Source organism: Pogona vitticeps, chromosome 3, assembly GCF_051106095.1.
Source record: "Pogona vitticeps strain Pit_001003342236 chromosome 3, PviZW2.1, whole genome shotgun sequence".
Classification (NCBI taxonomy): Eukaryota; Metazoa; Chordata; class Lepidosauria; order Squamata; family Agamidae; genus Pogona; species Pogona vitticeps.
In genome coordinates this window covers 66,621,961-66,649,415 of record NC_135785.1, presented here as the reverse complement: position 1 = coordinate 66,649,415, position 27,455 = coordinate 66,621,961, and the positions used below count along the sequence as shown (strand labels likewise).

Here is a 27,455-nt window from a genome sequence, read left to right as displayed (position 1 = left end):
AGAAACTTGATGTTTGGTTAGATATGAAGTATACACTGACATCTCAATATACACTGACCAGGAAGTAGACCTCATTAAATAGAGTGGAACATTCTCTGGAGTAAACATTCACAGGTTTGCTTTGCCAATATCTCACTGGTAATTTTTAAAACACCAAAAATGGCCACTTTGTATCCCCAGAACCATCCATCCAAAGTCTGCAGAAACGTACAGTATCACTTACTAAACCTGTATGGGTAATTTCAGAATTTCTCTCTCTTCCATTACTATCTTTCTGTAATTTGTGTGTGTGTGTGTGCATGTGGGACATGGTGGTGCTGCGGGTTAAACTGCAGAAGCCTCTGTGCTGCAAGGTCAGAAGACCAGCAGTCATAAAATAGAATCCACGCAACGGAGTGAGCTCCCGTCACTTGTCCCAGCTCCTGCCAACTAGCAGTTCGAAAGCATGTAAAAATCCGAGTAGATAAATAGGTACCACCACGGTGGAAAGGTAACGGCATTCCGTGTCTAGTCAGTCACGTGACTATGGAAACTGTCTATAGAGAAACGGCTTGGAGACGGGGATGAGCACCGCGCCCTAGAGTTGGACACGACTAGACTAAATGTCATGGGGAACATTTACCTTTACCAAGTGCATGTGCTACACTCATGTGCCTGCATGGGTGGTATGCACATAAAGTGTATAAAGATATGTTTTCTGAAAACCCATACATAATTGAGGTGCAAATCTTGAATGCGACTCAGCTAAAACTATGCGAATCAATTCATCAACATAAACCAAATGAAGTATCCTTTTAGTTTCTCACGGAAGAATTGTTCAGTCCAGTGTCTAGGTTTGCCACCTGAAGAACTGCAATCCTTTTACCAGGATTTTTGTGTATGTTCGTGCATGGGACTAAACAGGGCACCCGGAAGTGCATTCCCACTAGTCTATTGTGGGAGATGAGAAGAGCTTGTTTTAACCAAACCCTTAAGCACAGCTAGAGAAGAGGTCAACAGAACATCTCATACGAAATTAACTTCGGCTAGCCTGTCAGTTTAGTTGCGCATTTAGAATTACTACAGTGCAAGGAGAAATAAAATATATCTCATATTACCTAGAAAAACTGTGATCCAGAGACTTGCGTGCTCAGTCAGCTTTCCATATACTAACTATGGATGGGCAATACTTTATCTTTATAGACTTCATCTTTTTTTTAAAATGTGGATTGGATAAGGCAGGACTGGGGAACCTGTTCTCCTGCAGAGGTTGTGGGAATCTAATTGTAAACAGCCCGGAAAAGCTGGGTTAATTGTAAGGGATGATGGGATAGTTATTAACGTCTGAAAGGCTAGTTTCTCCATTCTGAAACAGAGTGTGGTTTGAAATAGAGGGGCTTTAAAATAGAGCATAAGAGCACCCAGCCCACGGCCCCCATTGGTTTTGTACAAATCTCACTGAAGGTTTACAGCCAGGATGAGCTACTTCGCGGAGTTATGGGAAAGCCAAAAAAATGTGATATTCCCGTAAATGCTGCTGTGAACTTCCTGGTAGAAGGAAGCAGAGTAAATGTTATTGAGTCTCTAAATAGCTTGGGAGTTCTTAGTAAGTACAGTCTGTTTAATCTTAATGACTAGGAAAGTACATAGTGAAAGAACTGAATTCCTATTAAGAGAATCCAAACTATACAAAATTTCATGAACTGTATTCATGATATATTTATGGATTTCCAAATGCTAGAAAAGTTCCTAAACTGTCAATTTGAATTATTTTAAAATCAAACTAGAAGCCAATATCATACATCGACCACCAGAACATTATTACTTTTCAAACTAAAAATAATAATTGTGTGCTATAAAGTCGATTCTAACTTATGGTGACCTTTTCCAGGATTGTTTAGGTAGAAAGTACTCAGAAGTGGTTTACCTCTCCCTTCTTCTGGGTATACTGTGGGGCTGCATGGCCACACGGCTCATCTGGGATGCACAGTGCAACTTGAACTCCCAACCTCTGGCTCTTCAGCCAGATACCTAACACACTGAGCTATCCAGTCAGGATAGAGACTTTTCAAACTGGGTATCAAAGAAACGTTTTACAGCTTTTGCTTGGCTCCAACGCTTCCTTACAAAAAGAACATCTTCTACCTAACACTCCTCAGAGAGGGTAGAGGCACACATTTCATTTTCCACAAAACCTTTACTGCATCTTTAAACAACTTCTGCCTCAGAACATGGTAGCTATAGCTAGTGAGTTTTCACAGACATTGCTCCTTGCTCCCACTTTCAGGCTGCAACTCAAGCAGTTCTCTGTTCATAGGAACCTAAGAAGCAGCCTTCTACTGAGCCAGGTCCTTGGTCTGAGAATCCCAGTATAGTCAACTGTGAATGGCAAGCTGTGGGTCTCCAGGGTTTCAAGCAGGATCCTCTCTTCATCCTACCTGGAAATTCCTTGTGTTCCCCAGTGGCCTCTCATCCAAGAACCAGTCATGTCCAACTCTGGTTAGCTTTTAGTCACCATCCCACCCTACATGTCAGTGCAGGATGGGCTGGTGAGATCGCTACATGGAAAAAGTGGAGACCAAACCGCATCCAAATGAGTTTTTCACCTACATTCCCATCCCAGCCTTGTTGCCCCAAGCCAAACATCAGCCCCTTTCAACTGCTTCCAGTGACCTCACTAGTATTTTGAGGCTCTGCTCCTTGAGAAAAAGGTATTGGGCTTAGAAAAAGGGAAATGAACATAGTAACACTACAGGTTCCCCCAGCTGGCCTAAATATACTGGCGTCCTAACTCCTTCTAAACTATAGCTCCATTGTTTATTATGATAGTGCTGTCATGATGGAACATGCAATACTAAATTCTAAATCTGTCATGCTACAGTGGCCACATGTTTTCTTACAGGAGGCAAAATATCTGACAATTACATCTGCTTTTTAAAACAGAAAATTGATTTTTTTAAAGTGTGCCAAAATTCAAGACAGACAACCGAGGACAAGAATGTCTCTAGTAATAATAAACCTTTTACATTTTATTTTGATTATTTAAAATTAGGAAACAGCTAAAGTTCTTCAGTTTAAATGACAGTTGAGGGGGAAACTATTGGAAACAGTAGAAAAGAGGAGTATCTCTCATTGTATTTCGTAAGGGAAAGGTCAATTGCTCTTATATTTAACAAAGGTTAGCTGGATTTTGGCTGACTCAGTAATCAGATTGTCTGAATCTATTTGGACCACAGGCAAAAGAAAAATCTGTTTGCTTGTCAGTGATTGAGAGGATGTATAACTTGTGTGCTTTTGCAGCACCCAGACCTAGAAGTTGTGATTTCAACTTACTTACTGCTTGGAGTACCTTCCTATGAAAGTACAAGATGTAATAAGATCAGTCAGCTCCCATAGGGAGCAAAAGTGTGCTGTAGAATAAAGATGAAGAAAAATTGTGAAGTCTACTACATTGGGCATATAGTATTAGTACCTCTAATGCTTAATTGTCAGAGATTTGCTGGCATGCTTCTGCTGTTTGATGCACACCACAAAGAATATTCAAAGATCCTAGCCACATGGATATTAAGTCTTCATTTGCTTAATTCATGCCACCTCAAACACTACACAGTTCTGTGGAATCGGCTAGCATCTGATATGCAGGACCCAGGGATAAAAATGTGGGCCCTGAAGAAGCATGTATTGACCAGCCTTTTGTTTCTATTTTATTAATGTGGGCAAAGAATAGGAAACACAGTTTATGATTCCATGAGGCTGAAGAATCCAGTACTAATACTGTAGTTTTCAGAGTGATTTCAAGCATATCTACTAGAAGGCCAGTGAAACTTACTCTCAGGGAAGTGTGTATAGGACTGCAGTTTTATTTGCATAATAGCATTTAGCATCCTCCTTGTGTCCATTTAAAAGCAGAACAGGAACATAATTTAGGAGAACCATCCTTTTGCTTGCAAGTTGTTTAAGGAAACTAAGCATTGAATTTGGGAGATGTGTGGTTGTGCTTATCATCAGTATGAATAGTAGAGAGAAAGAGAGAGATGGATCTATCAAAAGCCTCTGCCACTTAAATATTGAATGGTCCCAATGAATGGCTCATCACAAATTGAGTGGTAAAGAATAGTGTTTTGTGAGAGGGTCATCCCTGGAGCCCCTTGAAGGCCATCTGCTTTTCCCTGTGCCCCCCAGAGGGCCTATTGCAGACAGCTTCTGCCAGGCCTCAGGTGAGTGCTGGGGCAGCCAGTCGGCCTGTCCATAGTGGTGAGAAGAAGCCTGCCTATGAGAGCTACCAGAGTGTGGAGGCAAAGGCAGAAAAGAAGGTGGGGGAGGGAAAGCAGACAGAAGTGACCAAGGAAATGGAGAAGGAGTTGGTAGCAGCCAGAGGAAAGGAGATGGAGGCCAACAACACAGAGTGAGAAGGTGAAGAGGCATAGGGTGATGGCATAGAGTAGCCATAGTCAGTCCTCTATGTTAATCAGATCTGTGACTACACCTATGTTGAAGACCCCTGAACTGGCATGCTGTCCAGATTCATCTAACCCAAGGAAGAGGTTGTGGTAGGGAGTTTGAGCTTGCACTGTGCCCACCATGGTCTAACATCTCTCACCACTAGATACAGAGGCAACCATTATACCACTTGACCACTACTCCAAATCAAAGAAGGGACTGGGGGGTGCAAGTGCCAGAAGGAGTGGCAGCAGCACTTCCAAGAGGTGTCAGGGAGATCATCTATATGCTGACCACCAAACAGTACAAGTCTTCTCTGTGGGGCACGAATCAGTTGAGCTGAACATTTGTACTCTATCTAAACTGTGGGGATAACTTGGGAATCTTAGGGTCACAAAAAGGACTCAAAGCTAGTGTATGAACCTGAGCCAGATGGTGGACCAGAGGAGGGCTGGAGGGATACCGTTGTTACTGTTTGTGTTGGTTCAGTAAGGCCTAGTTTTCACTGATCTTTGTGTCTAAAGCCAATGGAGATCATGTCTGAGAAAACTTGTTCCACCATCCCAACCCTATGCAATAGTCATGGAGCACATGTGTTTCCATTATGGTTTCCTCTGTAATGGAAAAAAAGGTAACATTTCAACATACAAAAATTAGAAAATATATCAAAGGACCCTTAAAAATTGATAGTGAATATTGAATATTGTTCCTAGGGGCATCACTTAATTTCTAGTAAGAAATGTCAGTCTGGTACAACTTTTCTGTCAGCAAAAAAGAGAACCAATACAAACCAGATTGTACAACATTAAAGGTAAAATCCTTGTAAAACTAGCCAACCAATTTTGGGAACTGATTTCAGTTGCAATCCTGTATCCACTCATCTGATCTCTTACTTCTATAGAATAGTCTTGCATTGTTGAGCTTTCCACAGGAAGACCTGTAGATAGTAACTCAATGTGAATAATTAAGACCACTTTCCCCATGGCAATTGTTTACTATGTTCTATGTTGACTTGTGGCCATGCTGCATTGTTATTAGGACTTTTTTAAAAAGACCCCATGTGTTTCCTTTACTATGTGTGGAGCTAGTCATCCGCAAAATAAAATTACAGCGACCCAGTTATGAAGAAGTGAAATAATTAAAAGATGTAAAGAGACAGTATAAGACTACCAGTTAAAGTCTGTCACATACAGCACTGATGGTACCTGTCTGTCATGGGTTTGGAGGGAAAGTTCCATCCTATGGGGAGTGGAAGGCGGGACATCAGGGGGGAGGAGCTGTACTGTATATATATTTGGAACTTGTGTGGAGAAGGAGAGTTGGAGTCTGTGTGTCAGACTGGGTACAACTGTTTGTCAGTTAGAACATACCTGATAGGTTCAGGTTTCTATTTAGGTAGCCAGAACTGATAGGTTCAGGGTCTGTGCGTTACCTTAAAGTGTTCCGTGGGAACCAAGCTGTTGTATGTGTGTGATTGGGGTTATGCCACGTTCCAGTTTTCTAGTTACCTGATCCTTTTGTTTACTCTGTTTGTTGTTTCAATAAACCTTGTTCTTTTATTTATTAAAATCCATTCCTGGTCTGTGTGACTCCTTATAGGGAATGGTTGGTGGCAGCATAATTATAGGGTGGGATACTCCAGTAGGTCTGGGGTTGCCACATTGGTTGGTGTCCAGCGTGTGGGATACGACTAGTCCAGTTGTCCAGTGGTCCAGCAAAGCCTTGGCAAGTGTGCCCAGAGCAAGGGGGGTCTAGTCAGGGAAAATCTGAGGGCGCGTAGGTAATCTTCTAGGCTTACCTCACGGGGAGGTAGGCTAGTGGAAGAACGTGCAAACTCAGATTGGGGGACTAGATTAGGGAGCTCTGAGGCAACCCGTTTTGGCGGGAAAGGGCTGAGGCAAAGCTGCGTGAAGTGACAGTGATCTAGCCTGTCTGCTGAGAGGCCTAGCAGAGGGGGTGGATTCTACCTGGCAACAGTTGCAAGTTGGTGCTGAAGGAACAGCAGCAGTCTATAGAAGGCTGTTTCTGAGGCAAAAGGAAAAAAGTCGTTGTTTTATTTTGAGGCGTGACTTTTGAAGGCGGCCTGTTCTGGGGGGATTATGCCCTTGACTGGAAGCCAAATGGCAGAAATGGGGGAAGTGAGAGAACCACAGGGAGACCAAGGTTCTGAGGAGGAATTTGGCTCAGTGCAGGATGAGAGCACAGGAGAACTGACCTCAGAACTCAGAAAAATGCTCCTAGCCCAACAGCATGAACTGAGGGTGAGGGAGATGGAGGAAAGGGAAAGGGAGAAACAAAGACAATTCGAATTAGAGAGAGAGAGAATGGAAAGAGAAGAAAGATTGGAGAGAGAAAGAATGGCGTTTGAAAAGGAAGAGAAACAGAGACAGTTGGAGTTAGAAAAAATGGCGTTTGAGCTGAAGAAGCTGGAGATGATGAGTGGAAATAGGAATAACAATAACAATGAGGGGAACCCAGGGAATGGGGAAGGCAGCCTGTCTAAAACTGACCTGAAGAAATTCCCTGTGTACCACAAGGGAGATTGCCCTGAGGTGTTCTTTTCCCTCGTGGAAAGAGCGTTTGTGGACTTCTCAGTAAGGGAAACTGAGAAGATGACCATTATGCGATCTTTAATCAGTGGCAGCCTGGCAGAAGTCTATGCAGAGATGCCAGTGGAACTGCTGAAGGACTTCGCTGAGTTTAAAAAACTGGTGTTTGCCCGGCATGGGATAAATGCTGAACAGCTGAGGCAAAGATTCAGGTCACTCACAAAAAAACCAGAGCAGACTTTTACCCAAGTGGGGGCCCAACTGGTGAGGTTGCTAGAGAAATGGCTGTCTCAGGAGGGGACAGAGACCTTCCAGCAGCTCAAAGACCTGATAGCACTGGAACAATTTTATTCAGTCCTGCATGGGGAACTAAAGTTCCATGTGAGGGAGAGGAAACCTAAATCGGTGACAGAAGCGGCAGAGATCGCAGATTTTATTTCCCAAATAAGGAAGCCCTTAGGTGCTGAGGGGAAAACTGTGGGTAAGCCCAAAGAAACCTACAGCAGGTACTCTCAGGGACCAGGGAAAAACCAGCAAGGGGGAGGGGCCCATGTTGAAGGGAAGCCCTCAGACATGAAACCACCCAGACCTCAGATTTTGGAGGGAAAACCAAAACCAGATGAGAAAGACTCCAAGTACAGCAGAAAATGTTATTTCTGTCAAGGAAAGGGCCATCTAATCTCAGAGTGTGAGAAGTTAAAGCAGCTAAAGGGAAATTTGCCTCATGATTTGAGTGGAACCAAGCCAAAAGCTGTGTTCTGTGTCCAGACAGAGCAAAGCTCCTTGCCACTGAGGGAGCCGGTTGCCATGGCTACTCAATCTGGACCAGTTACATCTGCTGATCAGGCTGGGGAAAATGGTCCTCTTGTGGAGGTCAAGCGCTGCTTACTAGTTAGGACAGATTCACAATTGTTTGAGACCGCAGGGGTGGACGTAGGAATACTTGACCATCAGTATAGGGGGCTAAGGGATACTTGTTCCCAGGTGACCCTGTGCCATCCAGACATTATTCCTAGGAAGTATATAATCCCAAATGAGAGCCTGAAGGTGGCAGGGATTGAGGGGCAGGTGATCTCACTGCCAGTAGCTGAGGTACCTGTGAGCTTTCAAGGCTGGAGGGGAGTTTGGCGGCTAGCGATTTCATCGACTCTGCCAGCAGCCGTGCTCGTGGGAAATGACCTGGCTGGACATGTGAAACGGGTGCTAGTGATTACACGCTCACAAGCTACCACGGGGACAGTTCAGGGGGGTACTGAAGAGCCCGAGGTTGAAGCAGATGAGGGTAGTCCCGAAGCCGTGGCAGAAACCTTAGCCACGGACAGCAAATTTGGCCAAGAGCAAAAGGCAGACGCCACTCTCCGAAAGTGTTTTGAAAAGGTGACAGACACCCAGCTAACACCTGAAACCCCAGCGAGATTTCGCGAGGACAAGGGAATTTTATATAGAGAGACCCTGACGAATATCTCAAAAGGGGGAGATGGGATCAGAAGTCAGCTAGTGGTACCTGAAAAGTATCGCCCCATGATCTTACAAAGGGGGCACTCTGACATGTTTGCTGCGCACTTAGGGGTGAACAAAACACAGCAGAGAATCACACAAAATTTTTACTGGCCTGAAATAGGGAAGCAGATCAAGGAGTTCTGTAAACAATGTGATGTGTGTCAGAGGCAGGGGAATAACCGTGACAGGACCAAAGCGAAGTTGTGCCCTTTGCCTGTGATTGACACCCCGTTCAAATGTATAGGAGTGGATATTGTGGGACCTTTGCCCAAGGCCACAAAGAGGGGGAACCGGTTCATTCTCACCATTGTGGACCATGCCACGAGGTACCCCGAAGCCATTCCCTTGACTAACATCGAAACTAACACAGTGGCAGATGCCTTGGTGGGGTATATGTCCAGGATGGGATTTGCCTCAGAAATAATCACAGATTTGGGCACATCGTTTACATCAAAGCTCATGAAACGGTTATGGCAAATCTGTGGAATTAAACACAAGGAAACCACTGCCTATCACCCTGAAAGTAATGGGTTAACGGAGAAGTTCAATGGGACTCTGATGCGCATGATTAGGGCTTACTTGGCAGAGAATCCAAACAATTGGGACCAGAAGCTGCAATCCCTTTTGTTTGCTTACCGATCAGTGCCCCAAGCCAGTACCGGGTTCAGTCCGTTTGAACTTTTGTTTGGGAGAAAAGTAAAAGGTCCACTTGATTTAATCAAACAGAATTGGGAGCAGATTACCCAGGGTGACCCACAAGATGTTGTGACGTATATAGACACTTTAATGAATGACCTGAAGAGAAACCTAGAGCTAGCAGCAGAAAACCTGCAAGCTCAGAAGGTCAGACAGAAAACCTGGTATGACCAGAAAGCCAGGGAGAGGCACTTTAACCCAGGGGAGGAAGTGCTTTGGCTTAGGCCCTGCAAAGAGAACAAACTGCAGCTCAAATGGGCAGGACCATACAGGGTCATTTCCAAGATGTCAGATCTGAACTACCTTATAGAACAGGAGGAACACCAAGCACGGAGGGTGGTACATGTCAATGCCCTGAAACCCTACTACAGAGGGGAACAGAGGGTTTTATTTGCCATAAAAGCAGCTGAGAGTGAGGAAGCTGAATTACCTTTCTGGGAGGGTAGAGGGGAAGTGAAATACAACCCAGATGAGGTGAAGATCAGTCCTGCACTCACCCAAGACCAGCAGCAAGAACTAAAAGTGCTGCTCACGAAATATCATAAGGTTTTTTCGAATAAGCCGGGGATAGTGAAGGGAGTGATGCATCGGATCCACACAGGGGATGCAACCCCGCAAGCAGTATCCCCATACCGAGTGACGGGACCCTATAGGGACAAGGTGCGGAAGGAGCTGGACGAGATGCTTAGGGAGAACATAATCGTCCCCTCTTCTAGTCCTTGGTCCTCTCCGATAGTCCTGGTGGACAAGCCTGATGGGAGCATTAGATTTTGTGTAGATTACAGGAAATTAAACTGCGTAACCACTCCTGATGCCTACCCAATGCCCAGGCTAGACAACCTGATTGAAACCATAGGGGGTTGTCGGTTCATTTCATCGTTGGACCTAGTAAAGGGTTACTGGCAATTAAGGATTGATCCCAGGGATCAGGAAAAGACCGCATTTTGCAGCCCTTTCGGTCTATATGAGTTTAGAGTCCTTAGTTTTGGTCTCAGAAATGCACCAGCCACATTCCAAAGGCTGATGGACCAGACCTTAGCAGGGCTCAGTGACTTTACTGTGGCCTACATTGACGATATAGGGATCTTCAGAAAACCTGGGAAGATCACCTGAAACACCTGGAGATAGTGCTGCAGAGGTTAAGTGCAGCAGGGCTAACAGTAAAGGCAAGCAAGTGTCAGCTGGGTAGCCCAGAAATAAAATACTTGGGTCACATAGTAGGGGGAGGAGTGATCAAACCCCTAGAGGCCAAGATAGAAGCCGTTCGTGATTGGCCCAGACCCAACACCAAGAAAAAAGTCAAATCATTTCTTGGGTTGGTGGGCTACTACAGAAAGTTCATCCCGAGGTTTAGCGAGATGGCGACTCCGCTGACCGATCTGACGCGGAAGAAGACTGATGACCGCATACCGTGGACCAGCGACTGTGAGGAGGCGTTCCAGAGGTTGAAGCAGGCGCTCATCCATTATCCAGTGCTGCGTGCTCCCGACTTCGACCGGGAGTTCATCATCTACACCGATGCGTCTAACAGCGGGGTAGGAGCAGTTCTTTGCCAGGAGGATGAAAATGGTGACCAGCATCCAGTGTCCTACCTGAGTAGGAAACTCCAGAAAGGTGAGAGACATTTGGCAACCGTGGAAAAGGAGTGCCTGGCCATAGTATACGCGATTCAGAAGGCCAAACCTTACATCTGGGGAAGACATTTTGTTCTGTGCACTGACCACTCACCACTGCAGTGGTTAAAGACAATGAAAACCCATAATAGTAAACTTATGAGGTGGGCTTTAAACCTGCAAGATTTTGACTTCGAAGTGAAGGTGGTCAGAGGGTCAATGAACTGTGTTGCTGATGCCTTGTCAAGAAGACCCGACGAGTGAAGACGGCGAAAAAACCATGGACTGTGTATATTTTGGTGACCAAAAGTTAAATGTACCTGTTTATTGAACAGGCTTGGTTTGTATTAATAAAGGTAACTTAATGTATTGCAAATATTAATGTTTAAATGCATAAGTGATATGTTTGACCTAGAGTGAGTAAGTATGGTATTGTGTTATAATGTATAACTGTTTTGTGTTTTAATCCTGGTTGTTTTTTGGAGAAAAGCACTTTAGCTTTTCCCCCGCAAAACAACTTATAAAGAGGGGAGGTGTCACATACAGCACTGATGGTACCTGTCTGTCATGGGTTTGGAGGGAAAGTTCCATCCTATGGGGAGTGGAAGGCGGGACATCAGGGGGGAGGAGCTGTACTGTATATATATTTGGAACTTGTGTGGAGAAGGAGAGTTGGAGTCTGTGTGTCAGACTGGGTACAACTGTTTGTCAGTTAGAACATACCTGATAGGTTCAGGTTTCTATTTAGGTAGCCAGAACTGATAGGTTCAGGGTCTGTGCGTTACCTTAAAGTGTTCCGTGGGAACCAAGCTGTTGTATGTGTGTGATTGGGGTTATGCCACGTTCCAGTTTTCTAGTTACCTGATCCTTTTGTTTACTCTGTTTGTTGTTTCAATAAACCTTGTTCTTTTATTTATTAAAATCCATTCCTGGTCTGTGTGACTCCTTATAGGGAATGGTTGGTGGCAGCATAATTATAGGGTGGGATACTCCAGTAGGTCTGGGGTTGCCACAAAGTCCAATTAAGAAATCAATCAACTGGAGAAGAGCTACTCTGTCTGTTTCCATATGTAAATCCATAGTTCACAGTAAGCAAGGGCAATTTGTTGAAGGCCTAAATATAGGTTGGAGGAGCCAGAAATAAAAGGACGGAATCAACAATTGGATAAAAACAATTGATTGAAAAGGAGCCAAAACCAAACTACTGGCTTAATCAATGACATCCATACCAAAAAGGGACTTCGTGTTAAACCTCTAAGATCCTGACATATCAACTGAAGAACGAATCTTTTCAATAATAAGCCAAAATGCTAATTAGCCTAAGAGACCTGGCAGTAAATGAAGATTATTGCTCACAGATAATATTTTTTTTCATTTCTCTCCCACCAATTGTGTTCAATATTCAGAGTTCTAAAGCAAAAGTTTATTTTTGTTCCGTCTTTCCTTTCCCTCCCTTTCTCCTTCTCTCACCAACCTCAAAAGACTAATTATCAAAGTATTAAGCATGTTTCTAAAATACGACTGAACCCATCATCATAGGCAAATGTGCTGAAGAATGTACCCCATTATTTGAAATGACAGGATGTATATAAAGCCCATATGTTTTCAAAAGAGTTTCTGTCAGTATTAATCAAAACGTTGGCAAATTTATGAACACACTGAACAGCATGCCTGCCATATGGGCAATCTCTCTCCTTTAATATTGGGAATTTGAATTAATAATAAACACTGTGGAGCAACCTCAAATGAGACAGAACCAATAATGTGAAAGCCAGGAAAAATAAAGTAACTTATGAACTTGATTCTGGAAGGTTTGTTCTTAGTCTTTCCTCAAATGATCTTTTCTCAGTCACTCAGAATGGACACAGAGTTAGCTGCAGCAATGTCCTGAGGCAGAAGTGACTTTTTATGGTTATCACAACATGCCATCAGACAAAGCTACCAATATGATAATTACAAACAGTGCCGGAACCAGTGGCAAGCATCCTTGAACCATGGCTGCCGCCTGCCCTGTTCCCCCCCCCCGATTTTTTTAAAAAAATATTTATTTTGGCAGGCCATGCAACATTGCATGACTGGCTCTAGACACTGTGTAGCTCGGTCTGTTCAGCCACATAATGTCTAGACCCAGCAATGTTCAGCAAATAATAATAATAATAATAATAATAATAATAATAATAATAATAATAATAATAATAATAATAATAATAATAATAATAATAATAATAATAATAATAATAATAATAATAATAATAATAATAATAAAAACTGCAGAGCTGGAAGGGACTCTATGGATCATCAAATTCAGCACCTCATCAAGAAGGCACAATTGGGAATCAAACTCCCAACCTCTGGCTCCACAGCTAGATACCTGAACCACTGAGCTATCCAACAGTTAATCTTAGCAGACCCACTGAATAAAGTAAATACTGAATTAAGTCAATAGTTATTTAAGTTACACTGATTTATTGGATCTACTCTAGCTGGCACTAACGGTTGAATTTAGTCCCATGTTCCCCATCTTTGTGGAAAATTAAAAGCTTGATCCAGGCATCTAGGGCTAGAGAAATATACTTACAGATTATGGAAATCTCTTATGGGAAAAGAGATGCGTATTCTGTTCATTCATGGTCATTCATTTAATATGGCAAGCATATGTTGAATTCAGAATATTTCTTTTTTTATTTCTTTTAATAAAAGTGTGGTTAACAACTCCCAGTTGTAAAAGCTTCTCTTTATAGCCATGTGGCTGGAGGAGGCATGAGGGCATTCACGAGTGTCATCAGAGCTGGGTGTTATGAGGTGAAAAATTTGATAAGGCGAAGTTTGGGGTCCCTTTTGACTCCTGGTGAGTGGAATTGAGGAACAGAGTTTATTCGGGCTGGCCATATCACCTCTCAGAAATGGCATAGGAATTAGAAGGCAATTCAGCCATGCATTTTACAGCATTGTTATCAATGTGCAAAGATCAGGGATGGGTGATTTTCCCAGTTTTATTTTTTCCCATATTCACAGTTTTAAATCTCAAGATCTTTTTTCCCCATCAAATTTATGAAGAAATTTATTGATGCTGACAAGATCTTATAAAAAATGAACCAAACAAAATTCTCAACCATCTGGCAGTTATGGAAGGCGAGGAGCCTGTGAGGGAGAGAAAAAAAGGTGGCAGCCCTAGTTCAGCCACATAAATATGGTTGAATAAACAGAGATTCATCTTGTCTTTTCCTTGCAAATTTAGAAAGAAATCCAGGGATTTGGGAAAGTTCTGAATGAACTGAGTAAATGCCCAATCCACTTCCAACAAAGCCATGTGTCATCTTACAGTTTTTCACATACATGTTCTTAATGGTGTTCTTCTGAAATAATTTTGAGTTTGGAGGTTTTCCTTTATTAACTTATTAATAAATTAGGTTTTAATATAAACATTCATTGATTAATTTATCCATACCACTCTCTAGTCTTATTCCTCTTGAAGATTTTTTTTTAAAAAATGCTATGTGCGTGCATAGAAGGTTCTTGTAACAGCAAGAGCTTCAACAAAACATGTGGGCTTTCAGATGTTATTATTCTACAGTTTCCATCAGGGCTGGATTAAGACATGCTGAGTTCATAAGATGTGTCAAGTTTAAGAAGCTCCAGTGCAATTCAAAATAAGTATCTTATTTGTGTGTGTAGGCACGTGCACGTGCGTGTCTGTGTGTCTGTCTTTTGTGGTCCTTCATCATCTAAGCTCCTATAGTTTACCTTATGTGTAAATCTAGCATTGATCCTAGCAAGTCGAAACATCATGGTCAACAATGAGGCTTTATGGAAGCTTCCAGCTCTGGAGGACCACTCAGTTCTTTTTTGCTGTGGTAGACCAGTGGTTCTTAACCTTTGTTACTCAGATGCTTTTGAACTGCAACTCCCAGAAACCCCAGTCAGCACAGCCGGTGGTAAAGGCTTCTGGGAGTTGCAGTCCAAAACTCCTGAGTAACCCAAGGTTAAGAACCAGTGTGGTAGACCATAAACAACAGGTCTGGGAGGGTCAGGGGGATCTAGGTCTACTTTAAATCCACCAGTCACTACACAGCTGTGAGCCTTTGAAATCTCCTTACTCTGCCCAGCCTCTTTCCCAAGGTCAACTCCACCTTTGTTTCTTTGGCCTGTTTCACACACTGAAGCAAGGATTTGGTCATGTCCAATAGAAGCATGTTCCTTCAATTATTAAGAGGCTAAGAGCTTAGAGTCTGAATGATGAATTTTTGTCACATACAGTATATTAAACTGGGGATAAATTTCATCTCTAGGATGGAATACCTGGCTATTGGGACCTACTGCACACTTTGGGTAATACAATTTGGAGAGAGGATGGTGCTAAATTGTCCTTTTTCAGCTGCGAATTGGAGATGAAGAAGCAATGGTGATAAAGTCAACAACATTCTCAAAGAGAAGAAAGTAAGGTCATGGAGAAAAATTGTGTGGAAGTAATTAGTGTAAAGTCATGCTGAGTAGGAAGGGAAGACAGAGGGACAGAGATGTGGGGACTCTTATTTAGCATGATTCACACAAATCCCCACAGCCTTCCAATACTTAAAAAAAAGTATCTGAGTTTTGTGAGAGAAAATATGGGGATACATTAGTTGAGTGCCCAACTTTGCACCTAGGAAAGCCTTTAGAGACAAATTTGAGTCTGAAGATTTCCAAGGGTTTACAGTGAACACCTGTGAGTCCAGCCCCCTCCCCCTGCCCTAGCAATTCATAAATCAACCAAGCCTTCTCCATAGAAAGACCCACCCTTTGATGTGCATGTCTTCTCAGGCTAATGTTTGTGCCTTTCATCTTGATTCAGCTGTTGTATAATAGATGACCCATCTGAAAAGATAATGCTGGTTGCATGGAACATGGTATGTGAACTTAACGCTATTGGAATGCCAACCAGACTAGCCATGTTAAGAATGAAAGCGAGGATCCTCCGAGAGAAATATGATGTTGATTTTGACCTTAGAGGGGGAAATTGGCCCTGCTCAATCCACTGATGAAGGCAAATATATGGAATTGATTAAATGAATAAATAACCCTATTGTTTAGTTTTGCATGAAAATATGTGGCACCTAGGTCACAGCTAATCCTTAATTTTTTTCCTATGCATAATAGATTCCAAAATGTAAACATAACCACTAGCATGAACCAAACTAGATGCTTTGAGTCAACAGTCAAAGGTGTGATTGTGAACTTGGAAATAATGTTTATGAATATCTTCAGACTACATTACGCTAGACTTTTAAAGTTGATAATAAGAGCAGTTTGTAAAACTGCTAGGTATCTTACTGGCAGATAGAGAACAGTCATTCTTTTTCTTGAATATGTCTTTGTTGCTGCTTTTGTTGTTGTTATGTGACATCAATTCACTTACTGGCTAACTTTATATAATCTTAGACTTCACATGAGGACCAGAAACAAGTAAGTGATAAACAAAATGAATCAATTTTTTACTTTATTGTCTCTTTTTTCTCCATTTTTTCATCAGAAACAGCAGCTGGGCCTGAAGGTGGGGATACCTATAGACTGAATTGGTACTCTGATCTCGGGGGGGGGGATCTTAAGGAAATGTGACAGATGTGTCTGACCTAATACCTAACTTCATGATTCTATAGGAATAAAACCGGTTTAACTGTTATTATGTTATCCTGGGAAACTGCAAGTATTGCTGCTCTATAGGTAGGGGAGATCCATGACAGAGGGTCCTTTACATTTTACCAGCCTACAGTTCCCATGATCCTTTGAAAACATCTACAGTTGTGTAAAATCAGATGCAATTGCACAGCACAGACCAAATGAGGCCAGCCTATTCAGAATGACATAGTGATTCACTCTGTGTTCATATACTTTCTTCTTAAAAATGTGGACAGCTTTGATTCTATAATGTAGTCAGTTGTATTGGCATAAGTGCAGTGGTGTAAATTCAGTGGCAAAGCACTCCTACTTATAGAGTTGTCGTTTGTATCACTTGTTATACACCAGTTCGCACAACTGTCATGCTCTGGAGGAAACAAAAGGTGACTTTCTAACCAGCAGAAATTTGCCACTGCTGTTTACACCACTTTGCTGGCAATCAGATTTTGGCCTCTCTGCCAGCAACGTCCCATGAACCTGAAATCAAACATTGCTAAACAGACGGCACTTGTTTTACTGGCTACACAACCCATTTTTATGTGAATGTTGTTGTTTTCATTATTGTGAAAAGTAATTATCTGTCTATTAAAGGTTATGGATAGAAATGGGAACAAACCAGAAAACCAGAGGTTCAGAGTGGTTTGTGGCTAAGCACAAACCACAAACCACCATGAACCCCCCCCCCCCAAATGGGAACAATTTGCAGTTTGTTTTTCCAGTTCATGCCTGGGGTGGAGGGCTATCTGCTCCTTCCACCTCTACCTCCACTATGGGTACATGTGCAGAAGCAGCAGCTGGCTCCTGGCAGGGAAGCCAGGCCTGCCTCCTCTGAGGATGGCACCTGTGGTAGGGCAACGGGGGCAGTGGGAAGGGGGCAGGTGAGCATCCCCTTTTGTTGAAGCAAGCAGGACACCAGAGGGAGAAAACTTTGACATTTTGTTTTGTTTCAGTGAACAGGATGCCCAAACTGGGCCACAGAACAAACCATGAATCAGCCCCGTTTGTCAGGTTTTTTGGTTCATGATTTGTTTCGTGCCCTTCCCTAGTGATGGATATCACCTTGAAAATGTATGGGCAATGCCTAGTAGAAACCATAGGGAAAGGAAACTAGATAAACAGGAACATCAAGGTCAGGGAGAGTTCACTCAATAATTCTTTGTCTCTCACCATGGCATAGCGGTTAAAATATGAGCAAATATATGAGTTATGCATAACCCAGCTTTCCTTGGTGTAGAATGTGAATTCAATACCTCTGATTAGAGATGGGGGTATTCGTATATGAATATCCTCACACAGGTGGTGTTAACGAGGGTCCACTCACTGATCCACCGCTGACGCAGACAGCACGATTTTATTAATGGCTCACCAGAATGCAATCTGCTCACCACTTTTCAACCTTGCAGCAAGGCTTGTCGTGGCTAGCCAATCGCGAGCTCCTGAGCCATTGGAAGAATTGTAGCATCCGCAACAGTGGAAGATCAGTGAGTGGACCGTCTGGCCCCATGGGGCTGGAGCCTCGCTAACGCCATCTGTGCGGGGATGTTTGTATACAAATACGAATACCCCCATCATTAATCAGAGGTATTGATCCCACTTTTTCACAATGAGCAAGGGCTTATCACTATATGCTAACAGAGGGAAGGAGAATTGCCTTCTTAACAGTCACATCTCTCTGTCAACAGTTGGAAGTAGACATGGGACCCTACAAATATGGGTTCTTGGGGCAGGTGGTATTCAGGCCAGCACAGGTGGCCTGTGCTACCCCCACCTACCCCCAAAACCCACCAGATCACTTACTATGTGGCACGAGGTGCACATGACCAGCATCATCTCCTGCACCCCAATTGCAGCAGTAGCCTGGCTGATGCAGCCCCACCTCCCTGCTTGCCCAGCCACTCCATGACTGAGCAGGGAGACTCATCTGCCTGTCCCCTTGCCAGAGTGGCTGAGTGAGTAGGGAGGCAGGGCTGTGGCAGCTGGGCTACTGCCGTGATTGGGACGCAGGAGATGACACCGGCCACACCCACCTCGCACCATGAAACAAGTGGTCTAGTGGGTTCTGGGGGTTGGTGGTAATTTGGGCAGTCACCTGTGCCAGCAGGCTTCGTATTTGTAAATAAAAACGAAGCCCTCATGTCTAGTTGGAATAAATGCATTATATAGGTTGAAACTACAGAGGGTTTGATTCAGCCACTGACAGAAATCTGTCAGTCCTGCCCCCCACTTCAGTTACAGTGGTACTTCAACTTGAGAACGTCCCTACATAAGAACGATTCGAGTTAAGAATGGCTCCACTCGCAAAAAGTTGCTTCGACTTGAGAACAGAGCCTTGACTTAAGAACCAAAAAGAAAAGAAAAGAAAAAAACCCTTTTCCTGCCCTTTTTTTTGACCTAAGTTCACCTTAGGTCAAAGGAAGAAAAAATTAAAAAAAAAATTCACCCCCTAGTGGCTTTGCATTAGTTCCTTAAGAACTTAAGAACAAAAAGCAGCAGATATGGATTAAATGGTTTTCAATGCATTCCTATGGGAAATGGTGCTTCGACGTTTCAACTTAAGAACGCAGTCCCAATACGGATCAAGTTCTTAAGTCGAGGTACCACTGTACAAATACAGAGAATAACTAAGCATGGCATTACATGGGCATTCCCATTTAACTTGCAGATGCTTTAAATTGAGATTGGAAACTGTGGTCCGTGGGTCACATGGCAGTTCCTAGCCCCCCAAATTTATTTATTTGTTTTTCAGTTAGCACACTAAGTCCTCTTATGCTGCCTAGGGTCATGAGAATCCATGCTGCTACACTTTGGGGGCCCAGTCACCTGAATTGTCATTTTGTGTTTGTTTCTTTCTTTAGAAAACTTGGCCAATATGGTAATTGCCCCCCCTTGATATAACTACAAATTGCATCATGCAGGGAAAATGCTGATAATTGCCAGGATCTGAGCAGACGCAATGCCAGTGTAGGATTTCAGAACAGTGATTTTCTTCAAAAATGTAGCAGGGAAGGAAAACATAGAATAATTCCCTTTAACATACCTATCCTGTTGCAATTATTATCCTGTTATTAATAGCCCTGCTCTGCTCAGCTGCTGCAGTTTGCATTTTTAAAAGTTGGAATGAGAAATGTAAACATGCATTTATTACCATGTGTGGTGTGACCTTCTCTTGCTTGGACAGGAAACTGGCAAAGCTGAATACTTCCAAATCCCACCAGTTTCAAGGGGGAGAGTGAAGTGTGTGTTTTACCAACTGTTACATCAAAATGCTTCATTTTCCTTTGCTGATGTGGGACTCCTCCCTTTTTTCCTTTCACAAAATATGGTTTTGTGAAGTAAGGCTAAAGCAACCACGATCCTCATGTTTGCAAATTCTCCCTGCCCTTCCACATGCCCCAGGAAATGTAAGACCTAGTAATGAAAGTAAATGTAATGTTTTGCAAAACCTTCAAAGTCAACTGATTCATGCATATTTTAACAGTATAATAATGCCACTTAGCTCACATCATTTATTTTAAATTATGTATAGGTCATTTTTATTCAAACAGTTTTGGGTTTTAACAGTGTCAAAAATTCACAGAAATTCCTATCGTAATCTCTAGTTAGAATATACCGCTCTTTCATGCTAAATCAGGTTAAACACCTATCTAATTTGTTATTCTGTCCCCAACAGAGAGGAAAAAATTGTAAATCTTGGCAAGAAATTGCTGGTCATTAATTAATGAGGTGCTGGTTGTTTTCCTAGATGTGTGCCTATTCATCTGATAAGGTACATCTACAGGAATACAACCAGCACCTTGTGAATTAGCTGCAATTTGCAGCCGAGACTTGTTTAATTTCCTTTACACAAAAACACTTGATAGAGGACAACAACACTTTAATAATATCTACATGCTGTCAAGTCATATGCTGACTTATGACAACTTTTTTCATGGTTTTCTAGGCAGAGAGTACTCAGAAGTGGTTTACCATTCTTTTCTTCTAATGGTGCCCTATGACTATGCAGCTTGCCTAAGGCCACACAGAATGGCTCTTTTTCCTGGAGGCACAGTGTACATGCTTGTTTGCAATTGTTTATTAGAACACCTTCTATGGCCCTGTGAAAGGAACTCTATTGCTGATCAGACAGTTCATCTCTTTGGATTTTATTTTTACAAGTTCTTCTCAGTACACAAAATAAATTTATACGCAGACAATATGCTCCTTTTTTTGGAGGACCCATTACGAAGAGCAGAACACAAAAGAAATATTACAGGAATATACCGGTAGTCAGTATACAGGTTTAAGAATTAATTTTCTAAAATCTAAGTTATTATGTCTAAATATCCCTATTATCGAACAAAATGAAATTTAAAAAGCATCTCATTTGGAGTTATGCTATTTAAGTTTTAAATATTTAGGAATATGGGTAACAAAAAGCCTTAATCAATTAATTTACAGAAACTATAAAAATCTATTAAAATTAGCAAAAGAAAAAAATGACAAAGTGGGTTAATTTGAAGCTATCAATGTTGGGGAGAATAGCTCTAATTAAATCATATATATTATCAAAATTTCAATTTCTATTCCAAAATATTCCACTACAGCTAGATACAAAAAAAGTGAAGCTATGGCAAGGAAAGCTAGAAGAATTCATTGCAGGAAAGGGAAAGAAGATAAGATTCATAAATAGTGTTAAATATAGACAGGGTCAAAAGGGGGGAATTAGGGATACTAAAGCTCCAAAAATATTATGAACCTCTACAAATAAACCAAATTATTAAATTTATACAAATCGATGAGACTCACAAGAATTCTGATTGGGTGGAAATGGAAGGTGAAATGAAAATGGACATAGTAAATCAGTATACTAAAATAATTAGAAAAGAACAAATACAGAACCCATTCATTTCCAAAATATTAAGGATATGGCGAAAACATAGTAAAACTTTGGCCCTGCCAATATCCCTTTATGCCCCTTTTTGGATCACCCAGATTTTAAGTCTCAAGAGAAATATGCACAATTTAAGGAGTGGGTTACTATCTATTTTATATTAGAATATATAGAATTACTGACACATTCAATTCAAGGGAACCAGTCACTATTAGGCAAATAGAAGAGAAAACAAAGCAAATAAAAACCAATTGGCTACAAATAAAACAAATAAGAAGTTTTGCTATTCACTTACAACAAAAAACTGGCTGTCTAAGAACATTAACTGAATTTGAACAATATTGTATCCAAAAAGATAAAAATAAAAAGAGAGGACTAACCTCACTAATATATAAAAGTTTTATTGAGAGAGAATATGCAAAAGGCAGAGGACCTAAAACAGGGTGGGAAACAAATTTAGATATTAATATACCTGAGGAAATCTGGACAGGAATATGGAATAAATACCCATATAAATCTATATCAGCAAATGTGAAAGAAATGGTTCTGAAGGTAGTGCATTGGTGGCATTTATATCCTACAAAGTTACATAGAATTAATACAGATATATTGGATAAATGCTGGAGGAACTGTGGACAAAAAGGAACTTTGGAACATATGTGTATTTCTTGCCCCAAAATAGAAGCATTCTGGGACGAGGTAATTAGATGGATAGAGACGCTGACCAATCAAAAGCCAGATATGAATGAAACATTATTGTTATTTTCATTATTCACAGGGGGAAATGAGAAACTTGAAAATAAAGAATTTAGTTGCAAATCTTATAGGCACTGCAAGATCTGAGATCGCTAGAAACTGGAAAGACGCTCAAGATCTCTCATTACAAGCATTTACGAATAAGATATGGCATACAATGTTGATGGAAAAAATGACTAATAAAATTAGACTATATAGAGGAGAAATAAGGCACAGTCAATTCACTGAAAACTGGAAGCTTTTATTAAAATATGCCAATAAAAAAAATCTTGAGACATGGGGTTTGGAAAACAATTTGGAGCGACATTTCTTTAAGATGAGACGGGGAATTGTGTAAATGTGATTTTGAGAAATGTGGGGAATAGCAATTGGTGAACAGATAAATTATATAACAAGTAAGATGACAATTTACTATGTTAAGCTTTGTATTTATTACTTGTAACATGATAAGATTATCTTTTCTTTAGAATTTTTTTTTTAAAAGTTCTTCTCAGTAACCCAAACACTAAACCAGTGGTTCTTAACCTTTGTTACTTGGATGCTTTTGAACTGCAACTCCCAGAAACCCCAGTCAGGACAGCTGGTGGTGAAGGCTTCTGGGAGTTGCAGTCCAAAACTCCTGAGTAACCCAAGGTTAAGAACCAGTGCACTAAACTGTTTTAACAGTCATATTTTAACCACAAGGCACGGCCTATACATGAATTCTTCAGTATGAAATGATTCTTAGTTAATATCTATGTGGAATTGAAACAGTTCAGGAGAGGAGAAATCAAATGGATGTGGTTTCTCAATAATGCTGATGGAATAACCCATGCTTTTCATCTCCAGCTCAGCCTACTGCTAGGTGAGAGTTGAGCAAGAGTCAAAGGCACCTGGTCTCTACCTGGAGCAGATACTTTTTTAAAAAAGCATTGTTAAATTTTATGACCAAGATGTTCCCTTGTTACTTGCCAGTTGTGCTGTGTGTTACCAACAACATTGCTTCTTCTAAAATTGGTCAGGTATAATCAACATGCCCAAAGCATCAGTACAGAAATTCTAACATTTATATTGTTCACATTAAAAATTAAGTATTGCCTCTCCTCCCCCCACCCCCAAATTAGCATTCTATGGACAATGACATTACTTTTAGAGGACTGCTTTCAAATTCTGTCCTCAGAAGATGGAGGGGTGTGTTCGATTTCCATCTCTCCAGATTCTGGAGAGGAATTTACTAATGAGTGTTAGAAAAAAAGGAAATGGAACCATCCACAACTTTGAGTTAATTCTAGTTTGGTCTTTGTGCCAAAAATCTTCCTAATAAAAAAAAAAAGTTTGCTTCTGAAAATATAACTCATTCCTGCATTCTTCACATCTGTGCTCTTGAATTATTCTGCCCTCTTGCATATTCCCTCTGTGTACAGGCATACACTCATTTTGGTAATGATATCTGGAATCCTATTACTCTTTCCCACATGCGTGATAGTGGTGGCTATAGTATATCATTGTGCAAGGAGGCATTCACTACCCACTTGCACAAGCATCAGTCCCACTGTTTCCAGTGGGGAACTCTTCAGCTCACTTAACTGCCACCCAGAAATCACTACCTGCTCCATTCTGCCCTCTTCTTCAGTTTAAAAAAATATACAGTATTTAATTTGCTCATCAGAAAAGGTTACAAATCTACCAAGACAGTGGTCTTGGTAGATTTGTAGGGCAATTTCCTTGACAGTATGAGCGATGAAAATATTCCCCCACAGTTGTCACAAGGAAAGTGTTTGCCTATATTTTGAGATGTGCTGATCCTCCATTATATGTTTCTGCTGATATAGTCTACAATTTTCACCTGCATAACACTGCCTCTCACTCTCCCAGCTTGAGCTTCTGTTACACAATTAAACAAGCAGCTTGCATGGTTCTGGAAAAGACTGGTGCTGTTTCACAGAATCATATAATAATGCAGTTGGAAGGAGCCTATAAGGTCATCGAGTTCAACCCCCTGCTCAATGCAGGAATCCAAATCAAAGAGATCAGATAAATAGTTGTCTATTTCTCTCTTTAATGCCTGCAGTGTTGGAACACTCACCACCTCCTGAGGTAATTGGTTCCATTGTTGTACTGCTCTAACAGTCCTCAACTTCTTCCTTTGCTTTTTATAGAAGAAAATTATCAGCAACATAAGCCAGGAAATCTCTTTGAAGGGCCATAATTGGCAGAATTTGCCTCCCAACAGATATCAAGTAACTGAAATCTCCCATTAATACTACATGTCTGTCTGAAATTCTTGCAGTTGATTTTTCAAAGGTTTCATTTGTATCTCCTCCTTGATTTGTCTGTTGGTAGTAGACTCCAGCTACCATGTTCCTTTTGATGATCAATCAATCAATCAATCAATCAATCAATCAATCAATCAATCAATCAATCAATCAATCAATCAATTAATTAATTAATTCCCCCCCACACTACCCAAAGATCTCTGGGCGGCTTACTACTCATATTAATCCAAATACTCGTAATGGGACAACTAAACACATCCTCTTGTATTTCTCTGCAGGAATATATATTTTTGACATATAATGTGATTCCACCTCCCTTTCTAATATTTACAAAGAATTTATACCCTTCAATTGCTGTATTTCAGTCATATAAGTTTTTCCATCAAGTTCCAGTTATCCCTACCAAATCACATTTACCCCCCTGGATTAAGATTTCCAGTTTTTCTTGTTTTTTTCCCATACTCCTGGCATTTGTATATAGACGCCAGACATCGTGCAATTTATAACTTGCTTTCCTTCATATATTTTTATGAAGACTATTACTTCTCATTTTGTTCCTCTTATTATGCACCAGCCTTCATCTGTCTTTTCCTCTGAGCTTTTCCTCATCTCCCTCCCCCTTCATGCTGTAGCGAAACACATTCTTCCTAGGCCTTGTGAGGTGCAACCCATCACTTGCCAGCAGCTAATCTTCTAGGAAGTGCAGCCCATGGTCCCAAAATCTAAATCCTTTATGTTGATACAGTACTACGTTTGTTATTCGCCTAGAATAGTTTCCTTTTCCTTTCTGTCCCTCTTCTGAGTACAAGTAGATTGGACAAGAAGGCTAGCTGGGCCCCAAAGTCCTTGAGGTTCTTTTCCAGAGCTTCAAAGTCTGATGTAATCTCTTGGTAGTTCCTCTTGGCGGTGTCATTTGTTAACATCTGGATGAGAAGAAAATGTCTAAATCACTCACCTTTCTGCCTTTGTCTCCTTAGTTTCCCTTTTTCTTTTGTCTCTTCTTCCAGTAGACTCTTTCCTTATTATCTTTCCTTAATACCCCTCCCCAGTCAAGCTCCTCACTTGCTCCCTGGGGTCTGTCTCAGTTTTATTACTCTGCTGTGCTCTTTTCGGAGTCAGCAAACAGAAAGTGTATGGTCTTTGGAGGAAGGAAAACATCCATAAAGGCTGTACAGTTTGGTGGTGCAGTGCCTAGGTATCCTGTAGGCTGCTATGAGATTAATTCATTCTGAGACACCCTGCCAATGTGGACCATGCAAGGGCTTTCCAGTTGACATACAAGTCATAAATGTGGGCTGTCACCATACATGAAACCTCTCTATGTTTCTTTGCTTCAATTTAAGCCAAAGCACAAATGGACAACAAATGGGATAAATCTATAAAATATATGTGCCTGATGATCAAAGGTAACTAACTAGACATTTTCCCCCTTCATTGGTTGTTTGCATTAGATATGCAAATCTCCTTTCTTACCAAGCCTTTCCCGAATACATTTGCAAGGCTATTGATGTTCCTTGCTTCACTTAAATATAGATCAGAAATACTGACAAATATTTTCATTCAAACAGTTTGATCATTTCTAGATTACTCTTCATACCAGTAATTAACCTCAGCCAATACTCTGCCGTCGCACTTTTAAATGCACTTCCTAGCCAAACGAAAAGTTTCATAAATATGTACTAAGTAACCTTAAAGCCCTTTATGAATAATTATGAGTTTTTTAGTTTTTGTGAATCTGCATATTAATTCTGCTCCATAAATAATACATGAAGCCAAATCCAGCTTGCTTGGTATCTAGGGACAGAAGAAGCTAAGGGAGGGATAATTATCAGTTTAATGTGGGAACATACTTAACCTAAAAGATTATCTGGAAAACTGATGACTCTCTGAGTTTGTTCTCTGTATGTTCATCTGTATATATATAAATAACATAACATGAACCACATACGTCCTTAAGTTCATAACATAAAATTTGCTCTTCATAATGGATTCATAATATTCTCAGTGGTGAGTAAATTCCCCTAATTTTTCCGTGCAGACGTTGAGCACAATGTAGTCCCATCCTTGTATCAGTGTACATTTTCCCAAAGGCCAGCAATTAATGAGAGATTGCTGAATGAAATGGCTTCACTATTGGCTTCTGTGGGACATTATGGATTTAAAAGATAAGAGAAAGTGCTGCAAGTCCAGAAAACAATTTCATTTCATTAATCCCTTGAGTGCCTCAGGAGAAACTGTCCATGTCCAGAAAAAGTAGAGTTGTGCACTCTTTTGCACACATGTCACCCTTATTTAAAAATATTCTACATCTAATGCAGCAAAGCTAACCCTTTGTTTGCCGTGCTTTTCAGCCCTGATGCTCAACCCGGAAATTGAACAGGAGTGATATATGGCTAGACGAAGGTGCAGTGACACTCTGTATATGTAAGCTGACAATATAAGGAAATCAAAGTGTTTTATAGTGTTAGCTCTAGGCAACTGAAAAGACGTACATTTCAAATATGTTCTACAAGGGAAAGAAATATGGAGTTTTAACATTGCTAACTGCTTTTTTTCCAGGTGAAAATGGCACCAAATGCATATATAAATACAAGATAAGATCCCATTTATTTTTACTCTGCTTCTCCAAAGACTTACCAGTGACATGTCAATTACTTTAGAATTCATAGAGTCTGGTTTTTAAAAGGAAGAGAGAAAATCCTGATTTTTAGCAATAAAGAAAACACTCTTCTGCCCATGATGCTGCCTGGTGACTTAGGGATTTTCATTTTCCTCTGAAAAATGTGATCCTGTTCACGGCTGATTGAAGTCACCCAAGTAACCAAACACTTAATTTCCACTACAGTGAATCTTGGTATTTCTTGCCTTCTCCTCTTTCTCTTTCTCCTCCTCTTCTTTTTGACCAACCAATGGCATTAAGTGTTTTTGTTCAATAGCAGGAGGCAATCTACATTTAGACAGATATGATTGACAATGTAATCTAATTTAATTTGTGTCTGCCCAGGAGTAAGTCCCATTGAATTCAACAAGATACTCTAGGGAAGCCTATATAGTAGGTAGACTATATGTGAGTGAGTAGGTTATATAGAGCAGTGGTCCCCAATCTTTTTGGGACCATGGACCAGCTGAGCCTCTGAGGAAG

At 41.1% G+C, this 27,455-nt stretch overlaps 1 protein-coding gene across 1 annotated transcript in view; it reads left to right on the top strand.

The window, feature by feature from the left end:
- RAB11FIP2 (RAB11 family interacting protein 2) overlaps positions 1-26,903 on the top strand; it is a 114,820-nt gene extending 87,917 nt beyond the window's left edge. Inside the window, exon 7 of the transcript XR_013543182.1 lies at positions 26,873-26,903. The gene's annotated coding sequence lies outside the window, so the exon portion shown is untranslated. The remainder of the gene's footprint in view (positions 1-26,872) is intronic.
- The last annotated feature ends 552 nt before the right edge of the window (positions 26,904-27,455 follow it).